Source organism: Austrofundulus limnaeus, unplaced genomic scaffold (genome assembly GCF_001266775.1).
Source record: "Austrofundulus limnaeus strain Quisiro unplaced genomic scaffold, Austrofundulus_limnaeus-1.0 Scaffold507, whole genome shotgun sequence".
Classification (NCBI taxonomy): Eukaryota; Metazoa; Chordata; class Actinopteri; order Cyprinodontiformes; family Rivulidae; genus Austrofundulus; species Austrofundulus limnaeus.
This window is the reverse complement of record NW_013952909.1, coordinates 2,042-13,987: the sequence shown is the minus strand read 5'-3', so window position 1 is coordinate 13,987 and position 11,946 is coordinate 2,042.

The following is an 11,946-nucleotide window of genomic DNA, read 5'->3' as shown; positions in this document are numbered from 1 at the left end:
GGACTAGCGGACCTAGCCTTAGCCATACGTTCAAACTCGTGCTGGCCTCTGTGCTGTGGTCCTGTCGTTTTTTCTTTAAATGACGGTCTGGAGAGTGATGTTGTTAGTTGCAGCACCCGACTGTGCCGTACGATGACGGGACCGGTCGGCCCAGCTGCCAAGCTGCTGGTCTACCGCTTGTGAGAGGAAAAAAGGTCGCCATCCAGCAGACCGTCCCGCCTCAGTGACGAAGACCATGGAGGATGAAGATTCCAGTACTGGAACCGGCAAGAGCCGAATACGGTCACCCTCTCCACTTTGTCACGTCCGCGTGGAACGAGACCGGAGCTTTCAGCTTGGAGTAAGCAACTCCTAGAGATGCTAGCATTGTAGCTAGCATCTCCATGCTAGGGGCAAAAAACCCGTCTTGGCTAGACGGTCTGGATGAGCTCCCAGTCCAGTCCTGGCTGGGAGCACCGACCACRGAATGCCTTAAGCCAGCTAGCTAACACCTCTGTGTTGCGAGCGAGCCAACACATCATGTGTTACAAGCCAGCTAGCAGTATTCTGCAACTGCCCTGGTCAAGCTACATAGCACGTCCGTGGCTAGAAGCTACACCAAGCGGCAGCACCCTGACTCCAGCTTCTCGACTGAAAAGCGGGGTGTAGTTCGGCGCAAGAGGCTGAGACTAGYGCACTGCTTAGCTTAGCTAGGTGGCTAACCGGCTTAACTAGTTTGCCGCCGTGATCTCTGGCGGGAAACTGCTAGCCTGGGCCTTYGTCCCCGGAGAAGATAGCCAGACCATGCMGAGATGAGAAGCGTATGGTCCGAAATATCTGGGAAAAAGCTTCCAGTCCAGTCCTGGCTGGAAACGTCGATGTCTAAAAGCCTTAACTACTAGTTACCACATCCGTGTGACGAGTGAGTTAGAAGCGGCTATGATAAACRGGGACTCCGTGGAGGCACGAGGATGTCCGGCACCTTAGCTTAGCATAATACCGCACCGCGGGGACACCCRCGGGAAAATATATGCTCGCTAAACCACGATCAACCTTCTTCCAAGGAAGGAGACCGGAGTGAAAAACAGGTTGTGCCGGGGAAAAACCGATCCCCGAGCAGCCCGGAAGGATGGCTAAGCGGATCATAGCTCGGTGGCGCCGGACACGAATTCCATGTCAATATAAAAGAATCATAGCACTTACATGTGCGTCTTCTATGGTTACATGTCGAATGCCGAAGCTGAAGAAAAATGGGGAGCTGAACTCAGGTCCGTCCTCCCCTTTTATACGGACCGAGGTGAGGCCCACGACACGTGGGCGTGGACTATTGGTCTTCAGAATGCGCGAGCGCGCGCGGGGGTACCCATCTGCGATAGCCTTAGAGGGCGGAGCTTACACGAAATAGAACAAACAGCGAAGGCACTGGGAAGGTGAAGCATATGGCAGTGATACTGTTGCTTTGACCAATGAGGTGCTGAGGTGAAGACACCAGAGCCTGCTAGCTGCCTTCAGACAGCGTCAACATTTTCTCATCGTTTGATTGGCTGGTCAGAGAGCAGATGACACAGAACTGGGAAACTAGATTTCTGTAACTTCTTACAAGCTAAATGCCGAGCGGACATTCTCAGCGTTACAGGAAATTAAAACTTATAACAAAAATACAGAACAGAACAGACTGGACTTTCAGTGTTAGATCCATGATGGTGATAGAAATGGACTTGTTGTTGAAACGAAACACCATGAGGACCTGTATGACAGAGGAGCCGGCATTTTCTTGAGACATAAAAGGAGTATGGGGTTTTTAAACGGATAATTAAAAGTTTTGGGGCCTCATGCATCAGTGGTGCATCCACACAAAAACCTTGCGTACGCCATTTTCCACGCAAAACTCCGTATGTATCAAAACTGATACGAACGTGGAAATGTGCGCAGCCCACGCCAACTCCAGGGCTGGCGTACGCACGTTTCTGTAGTTCTGGTTCCATTGGCGACACTTAGAGGTGGTTCTGGGAAACTGTTCATGATGTGAAAATGATTATTGTTCACACAAGACACACATGATTAACAATTATTACATCCACATAATTAACAATTATTACATCCACATGGACGCAATTAGATGAGTGGCTATAAAAGCATGTGCAAAGTAGTGGCAAAAATATTGACAACAATGGCTTTAGCCTTATTGGAGGATATAGCAAATAGCGCTATACACAGAGAGCGTGTTTTTAGAGTCCGAGAGGATTTTCTGGCTCATGATGATGACTGGCTCATCAGTCGTTTTCAGCTTACAAGGGCAGTACTTCTGCAACTGTGCTTAGAACTACGACCGGTTTTGGAGCACCACACAGCGAGGAGCCGTGCCCTGCCTGTACATGTGCAGCTGCTGACCACACTGGGATTTACCAAGCCCTTGTTTGTTTCTCTGTGTATAGTAGTTCTGTAAATAAATACGTGCATAAAGTGTGGAATATGTCTGCCTTTCAGCAGCGCACTGCTGCCATCATTAACACAAAGTAATCCAAAAGTTCTGCATTACAAAATGATAAGCATCTGACTCTGCCCATTTGCAATTTATTTTTTTTAATTCACAGGGGACAGTGGTTACCCACTAAAAACATGGCTCATGACTCCTCTCGCCAACCCCCACACTGAGCAAGAGCGGAGATTTAATGACGTCCATTCCCGCAGCCGGTCAGTCATCGAGAGGCAATTGGCCTGCTGAATGGACGGTGACGCTGTCTGGACAGGACTGGAGGTCTGCTGGTCTATAGCCCTGAAAAAGTGTGCTGCATTGTGATCGCATGTGGCGTCCTCCACAATTTGGCACACGGACTTCAGATACCACAGCCATACGCTTGCCCCCACCAGAGGAACCAGAACCTGCACCCCTCAACATACATCCCACCCAGGAAGCTATTAGGGCCCGGCAAAATGTAATTGCAAATACTGTATATAAAACAGGCAAGTATACTTATCACTTAATCAGTGCATTTAATGATTTGTTTATGTCTGCGAGGACTCCTATCAGTTGGTCCAGGCGGTCATTTAAGCCACTAATTCCTGAAACTATTTCCTGCTGAATCTGCAGGACAGCTATCATCAGAACACAGCCGGTAGGACGGACATAGCTGCTGGCAGGGGTGCGCTGGAGGTGCCCGTTGTGCCAGACGTTCCAGGGACACTGGAGGAGCATCCCAAGTCTGTGGCAGCAGACTGCATGTCTTCTGTTTGATTCTCTGATGGCAAAATAAAACGTGTGCATGTAAAAAAAATATTAAAAAATTCCAATGACTGAAGACCTTTTATTCTTATAGTCACCAGTATGAAAACAGGATATTTTATGGCATTTATAATGAACACTGGCTTATATACTTACTTTGTGTACAATCAGAATCCCCCACGTGCAGAGCCACTACACCTGTGAGGGTCGTGTCACCCACAATACTGGCAACTCTCTGGTCAAATGGAGTGATGTCATCATCTCCTGTCCCCCCGCCTGTTTTGGTCACACTCTGGCGATGGGCAGCTGTCCTCCATTTCACATCCACCTTAATGTCTGACCACTTTTTTTTAGTTCTGCCAGTGTTCGCTGCTCTCTGACCCCATAGCATTTACAGCTTCACACACCCTGTCCCACTCATGCCTTTTGTGCTTAGCTGTAACGCCAGAGGACACTGTGCCAAACAAAAGTTTTTTCCGTGCCTCTACCTCACTCAGATGTGTCTCCAGTTCACAGTCTGTGAAGTTCCTCTTCTTTCCCTGTTTAGACATGATTTGTGATAGAGCAAAGATGACATTCCTCTGGTGCAGGGCATATTTAAATTAATTTGCATATTTTTTTGGAGGCGTGTCAAAGGAGAAGTTGGCCACTCTCTCATGTGCACTCAATTTCACGTTGATTGTGATGTACAAAAGCAATGTGCGTGGATTCCGTCGTACGCACGGTTTGATACATCTGGACAGTGGTGGGCAGTGCTAATTTAAATTTTAGTTCTGCAATTTTTAAAGCACTAGTCAATTTGTTTAGGTCTGCAAGTTCATAAGCACACATGCTCAATAAAATTTGGCAGAGGCTAACATAAAGCGCAACAAATTTCTATAACCAGAAGACATTCAGGTAAGAGAAAAGTCAATGCTTTACTACCACTTAATGGTAAAATCATTTTCTTTACCAGATTGATATCATCGCCAAATGCTGACGTGATTCATAGAAACAGACTTTTAAATCATGGTTGTAAAACAAAAATTAGTTGTGCATTTCTACATAGTTATGCTATTTCTTGGTCATTTTCTTATTTTTTTGGCAAAGCTTCAGTAAGAAAACATGCAGATATATTAATAATTTTAAACTGTTTGTTGTAAAACGGAAGCAAAGCATTCTGGGTAGGCTACAGGACACAAAACAGGAACTTCGTTCTTTTCAAAATAAGAGCGTGAATTTAAACTGTTCCGTGTTTCTTTCTTTACTATTTTTAATTAATTAATTAATTAATTTTATATTTATTGCCGTGGTGTTCCCCAGAGAGGAGGTAGGACAATATGCACAGCTGAGTGTGGTTCTGCAGATCAGAACTGCGGTTAGATTGTCACCCAGTGAAGAAATTATTTGCTTCCTGCCTCGCAAAGAACTGTGGGAATGAAAACCGTCACCAAGAAGGTGACTCTGTCAGAAGTCAGAGTATAAAGCTCTGTGAACACAATGCAGGCTGAGGGGTCACTGTAAGTAGAGGCAGCTTTCCCCTTCATTGTTCAAGAAAATATGACAAAGTTGTGATGAATTATTTGGCTACAGAAAGTGGTGAGACTAGATGGCTTTTTAGCTTTAGCACTCAGAATAGACCTGCGACAGGTTTTAATAATGGTGGACACGTTACTGCACTCTCTGGTTCAGCTGCTGGTGACGCACAGATTATTATTATTATTATTTATTTATTTATTTTTGTGAAGCGGCGCAGGCTGTGTCTTCCTTTTTTACTGAATGAGAAAATGGGAGGATAGTTCTGTGCTGCTGGAAACAGCACTTCTGCTCCTCCCTCCACAAAAGAGCAGAAATCGGTGGATGAAAGACAGCAGACATGCGCAGTCAGGTCAGTTTTCCACAATGGTAAATGGACTGTACTTATATAGCGCTTTTCTATCCATCCAGGACACTCAAAGTGCTTCACACTACAATCTGTCCTCATTTACCCATTCACACAGCACTCTTATCAGATCTCTACAAAGCTTACATGTACAATCATCTATGGAGMCTAATCACTGCCAMTCACATTGATACACTGATGGGACACACATCAGAGGCATTAGGGGTGAAGTATCTTGCCCAAGGACACAACAACTGAGACAGCTGGATGGGGGATCGAGCCGGCGACCTTCCAGTTCCAGGACAACTCCCCTAACCACTCTGCCACAGCCATCACAATCAGAATAAGATGATCGGATTAAGTGTTTACATGCACGTTGTTCGGATTATCAATAGGCATAACCCACCTCTCTCATTCCAATTATAAATTCATTCATATCGAGTTGAATTGAGTCAGAATAATCCGAACGGGGTGTTTACATGACACATTTTTATTCCAAATGGCCGTTTAATCTAATTTCTTATGTCCATGTAAACTTAGCTACTGATTACAGTATGAGTTGTGTTTTTAAAATAAAAAGTGATTTAAATAAAAAGCTATTTAAAAAAGAGAAGTTTGTAACAGTCATATTGGATGTTTGTTTAATACAATATATTGCCCTTATTTTGTAACTTGAAGTAAATTTAAGTGTGACTGAAAAACTATGCTGTTGTACATCTCATGAACCAGAGTCAGGATCTCCTGTGTACAGTCCTATGGAAACGGGACAATGGGTGGGCATATTTAGCCCACTTTAATGACTCAAGAGTTGAGTGGTGTGGCTCAGAGCTTACTAAATGTGCCTGAATTCACGGTGAAATGGGAAGGAGGGCACCAACTCATAATAATAATGCCAGGCAATACACGTGCACTTGACCCCGTCTGATCTTCCAGAAGGAGTGTCCTCATGACAAAGTGGCGTGGATGGGAAGAAGCGACAGCTAGGCAGCTAATTCAACTCCCACAGCCTCTGCTCATTTATAGGGAAGAAAAAAGTGGCTGCCCTCCCTTCAGCTTGGCTGTAATCAGCTTTAATTACACCTTCAACTTTATTTACCTCCACAGCTTCACTGACAACAAACTCAGCTGGGGAATCGGATGACTGATAAGTCTAATATTATGGTGACAAAAGAGATCTATGAATTCCGAGCTATTTTTTAAAACACCACTGTAACATGTGGACTGCTGAAGGAAAATTAACTGAAGAACAAAAGATAACATTTCTTTAATAAACTACAAGGTGTCAGTGACAACTACTCTGCCACTTGTGTTACCCTTAAAAGACAAATAATTGATTGCTCCTGTTACGCTGCTTATTTATCTTTAATTGCCAAATCAGAACACAGCACTCCATTCCCTCTTTTCCTCTTCAGAGAACAGATGGTGGTAATTAGAGAATCTGATTCGCAAAATACAAACATTCCCATCCCCATATCATCCCACCCGCCTTTTACCAGCTCTAAGCTTCTTAACTTGTGTGTCTTTGTTCCCATTATCTCTGCTCGTCAGGAAAGAGACTCAAGTGGCATGTAATGACACTATGAGTGTAAGTAACGCTTGTTTAATTTTCGGGTACTAATGGCAACAAAGAGTTTCTAAGTAGTCTCAAATTGTCTCAAATTCTAATTTCTCTCCTTCTACAGGTCTGCCTATAAGCTCTATCATATCTCCTAATACTTACGCAGTGAGTACAGAACAATGGTGCTTAGAAATTCCCCACTGTAGCACTGCAGTTACAGTAAACAGAAAGCTACTGCCATCTGACTTTATTCTTTCCTGCTATGTTCCCACGACAAGTATGATGCCATGATGCAAGTCATTAAAGGTATAGTGGGGACTTCAGTGTCTCCAGCGTACTACATGTGGGAGGTTTTAATATTTGTCACTAATGACTTGTCCCTGAAGGCCGTACAAGTGCTTAAAGTCATCAATGTGCACATAATACGACAAGCACGACATATTCACCACTAAATTATTGCACATGAACTGCTGTTCAAAAGCTGACTTAAATTATGAATAATGTCACTAGCTATGTTTACATGCACAAAATTTTTTGATCGGATTGAAATGTATTCCGATTAAATAATCTGAATGTACTGTTTACATGGACACAATCCGATCATGAGAAGTGTTTACATGCATCCAGACATGTGCAGTGTTGTAAACTTTCAGCTCTACTTCCGTGTTACAAACGTAAACAAATCTCTTCTGTGTGCTCAGGATGGAACCGTGTCAGCTTTTAATAATGGTAGAGACGTCGTTACTTCCCGGTTGAGCTGCAGATGAAGCAATACGTGTTTTTTATTTTTATTTTTGTGAAGCAACATCTGCTGTGTGTTTCCTTTTTCAATCTGTTAAGAGAGCGTGGAGGAAAAGTTCTGCGCGGTTCAGCACAACTGGAATGCTGCTGCCCCGCTGCTGCTCCTCTAAAGAGCAGAACCGGGTGAATGAAAGTTAGAAGACATGCGCACTCAGGTTAATTTTTCCACAATCAGAATAAGATGATAGGATTGTTTGTTTGAACGTCATTCCGATTATCAATCGACATAACCCACCCGACTAATCTGGATTAAAAATTCATTCGGATCGAGCTCAATCGGATCAGAATAATCCGAACGGGCTGTTTACATGACACATTTTTATTCCGAATGACCGTTTAATCCGATTACTTATATCCATGTAAACGTAGCTAGTGTGTCTCCTCTGTCAGATTAAAAAAGAAACAGGCAGATATAAGTCAAATTTGTTCTTACAACAGAAATTTGAATCAGAATCATTTATTACAGACTTCCAGACCTGTTTGAATGAGGCTTGCCCATGTAATAATAACAGCATGGTGTGAAAAAGCTCTGGTTTTAATTTATGAGGATTGTCAAAATCCTCTTAGGTTATGGTTCCTCAGCTCGGTTCACATGATCAATCACTGTGACTTTTTTAGCTTTGGATAGAGAGGGAGAGACCTACAATGACCAGCAGAGGAATGATATAAAAAAGACACATTTCAAAAAAATTTACTGATAATTTTAATGAAGCTTAAATTGCAGTTTTTATTACACTTGTTATCGTGGTAATAAATATCCAAAAAACATCAGTTTAAAATTTGAGCTATAGTCACAGCAAATCTATGACGAACACAAATAAATGCATGAGATCAGCTCTTTCAAAAAGCACCCAAAAGTATATTTAATAGTAGCCTGACCATTGCCTAATCTCCCTTTACTGCTCCATCTGGGCTTTATCCCATTGACTCAAATTTCTTCAGCAGAATTTAAACCGGGCCAGTCAGCGAACAGGAGGAAGAGTTTGAATGAGGACATAGATTTTCTGTGCTGTTCTAGTCTGCTTGTAGTTTAGCAATGGCAGTGGATTAGGAGAGAAACCCAGACATCCCTCTCCCCAGCAATATTTTCAAGCTCGTCCTGGGGGACCCAGGTAAAGGAAGCTAGTAAAAAACGTGATATTGGCTTCAACAGTTACTTTCAGGTCATAATAGTCTGCAAAACAAAACAAACAATTACTTGTAAAACACAAAGCTTTTATTTTTTTGCAACCCCCCTCCCTCATTAGAAATACCCAGGATTTCCTTCAGTGCGAATTTTGGCTTATTGTGAATTTGTGCTCAAACTAACATAATAATCTATTTATCTGAGGAGCAGATCTAAAGCCCAGTTACAGAAACAATTCATATTAACATATTCATAACACTTAAGATCCAGTTCAGCCAATTCTAATGAAAGAGAATGATTTCAGCCTACTTTATCCATGATGAATACAGCTGAGGTCAGTCAGAAACATGTTTTCAATTCCAATATAATGAAGTCATGTAGAGATTTGAAGTTGTAATATTTCAGCAATGTCAAATTCATAAATAATGAAGGTTTCAAATTAAAGCTAAAATTTTCCTCGACTACATCCAAGTGTGTAAAGTATTCCTTAGACATCATACAGTATATTCTGCTGTTTGTTCTCATATCAGTTTTTTTTTCTGCAAATGATACTTACATATTAGATTCTCCAGTCACAACATAGTAAACAAAAGACCGTTTCCCTTTTATTTAATTTTTTTTGACTGTTTTCATTTCCAAACATTAATCCTGTTACTACGGGACTCCAAAGCTGACTATTGAACCTTTCCACCCTTCTCACTGATACAGCTTTAAAGACCCCACAATGATCTTGTATATTTAGAAGAGAGTTTATATAAAAGATAATGAACATTAATACTGTATCTTACATGTAAATATTTCTTTGAATGATCTCACTTCTCAAATTGAAGTTTCTGACAAGAATCAGAAATTGAATTTGAAAATTCAGCCAACACAGGAGGCATTTTAACAGATTTATTGGCTTAAAACTGTTAGGGAAAAACTGGAGTGTCTGATTTTGGTCTGGAAACTCTTTTGCATAGGGGAACCAATCACAGGTGGGTAAAGGGTCACGTCACAATTCCTGTAATGTCCGTGGCTGACTATGTCAGTGTCACTGTTTACCCTGGGAGTGTGGGAACAGGATCGTTGCGTTATGAGTGAATGGTTGGACCAGGAGGAGATGTGAACCATAGGACAGGCAAGGGTCATACACAAGATGGCGGAGATGGCAAAACTTATCTCAAAGTCCAGAATCCAGAAACAAGGTCGAGGGCCAGGAGTCAGAGGCAGGTGCGAGGCAGGTGCGAGGCAAGAGACTGGGATCCAGAGATGAGAAAAAAGGTTGGAACGAGGGCAACAAGACGAGACATGGAAATATCGAAATCGATGTCTCCTCATCTTTTTTTTTATCTTGACAGTGGTCTTCTCTGCCACTTCAACTAGTGTGTTGTGCACTGACTGGCACCTACTGTATGTGTTATTTATTTTGCAGTTTGGGTGTGCCCTTCATTTTCTGTTCCTAAATTAGCTGTGTGTGTGTGTGTGTGTGTGTGTGTGTGTGTGTGTGTGNGAAGAAGTGAAGAAGTGGTGAAGTGGTGAAGAAGTGAAGAAGAGTTGAAGAAGTGAAGAAGTGAAGAAGTTGTAAAAAAGTGAACTTTTGAAGAAGTGAAGTGAAGAAGTGAAGAAGGTGAGGAGGTGAAGAAGTGAAAAAGTGAAGAAGTAAAGTGACAAGGTGAAGAAGGGGTGAATAAGTCAAGAAGAAGTAAAGAAGAGAAGAAGTGGTGAAGACGTGAAGAAGAATTAAAGTGAAGTGTTGAAGAATTGAAGAAGCAAAGAAGTGAAGAAGTGAAGAAGTTGCGAAGAAGTGAAGTTGGTGAGGCGTGAAAAAGTGAAGAAGTGGTGAAGAATTGAAGAATAAGTGATGAAGTGGTGAGGAAGTGAAAAAGAAGCAAATAAAAAGTGAAGAACTGAAGAAGAAGTAAAGAAGTGAAGTGTTGAAGAACTGAAGAAGTCAAGAAGTGAAGTGAAGAAGTGAAGAAGAGGTGAAGAAGTGGTGAAGAAGTGAAGAAGTGAAAAAGAGGTGAAGAAGTGAAGAAGTGAAGGAGTGGTGAAGAAGTGAAATAGAACTGAAGTAAAGAAGTTGTGAAGAAGTGAAGAAGTTAAGAAGTAGTGAAGAGGTCGTGAAGAAGAAGTGAATAAGCGAAGAAGTAACGAAGTGAAGAAGTGGTGAAGAAGTGAAGAAATGGTGAAGAAGTGAAGAAGTTAATTAGAAGTGAAGAAGTGGTGAAGAAGTGAAGAAATGGTGAAGAAGTGAAGAGGTGAAGAAGTAGTTTAGAAGTGGTGAAGAAGTGAAGAGGTGAAGAAGAAGTGAAGAAAAAGTGAGGAAGTAAAGTGAATAAGTGGTGAAGAAGTCAAGAAGAAGTGTTGAAGAAATAGTGAAGAAGTGAAATGAAGAAATGGTGAAGAAGTGTATTAGAAGTGTAGAAGTGAAAAAGAAGTGGAAGAAGGGAAGAAGTGAGGAAGTAAAGAAATGACGAAGAAGTAAAGAAGTGAAGAAATGAAAAAGAGGTGAAGAAGTGAAAAGGTTAAGGAGTGGTAAAGAAGTGAAGAAGTGAAGAAGAGGTGAAGAAGTTAAGAAGAAGTGAAGTGATGAGGAATTTAAGAAGTAAACTGAAGAAGTGGTGAAGAAGTGAAGAAATGGTGAAGAAGTGAAGAAGTTAATTAGAAGTGAAGAAGTTGTGAAGAAGTGAAGAAGTGAAGAAGAAGTGAAGAAAAAGTGATGAAGTAAAAAAGAAGTGAAGAATAAGTGAAGAAGTGAATAAGTGGTGAAGAAGTGAAGAAATGGTGAAGAAGTGAAGAAGTTAATTAGAAGTGAAGAAGTGGTGAAGAAGTGAAGAAGTGAAGAAAAAGTGAGGAAGTAAAAAAGAAGTGAAGAAGTGGTAAAGAAATAGTGAAGAAGTGAAGAAATGGTGAAGAAGTGAAGAAGTTAATTAGAAGTGAACAAGTGAAGAAGTGGTGAAGAAGTGAAGAAGTGAAGAAGAAGTGAAGAGAAAGTGAGGAAGTAAAAAGAAGTCAAGAAGAAGTGGTGAAGAAATAGTGAAGAAGTGGTGAAGAAGTGAAGAAATGGTGAAGAAGTGAAGAAGTTAATTAAAAGTGAAGAAGTGGTGAAGAAGTGAAGAAGTGAAGAAGAAGTGAAGAAAAAGTGAGGAAGTAAAAAAGAAGTGAAGAAGTGAATAAGTGGTTAAGAAGTCAAGAAGAAGTGGTGAAGAAATAGTGAAGAAGTGAAGAAGTAGTGAAGAAGTGAAATGAAGAAATGGTGAAGAAGTGTATTAGAAGTGTAGAAGTGAAGAAGAAGTGGAAGAAGTGAAGAAGTGAGGAAGTAAAGAAGAAGTGAAGAAGAGGTAAAGAAGTGAAGAAATGAAAAAGAGGTGAAGAAGTGTAAAAGTTAAGGAGTGGTGAAGAAGTGAAGAAGTGAA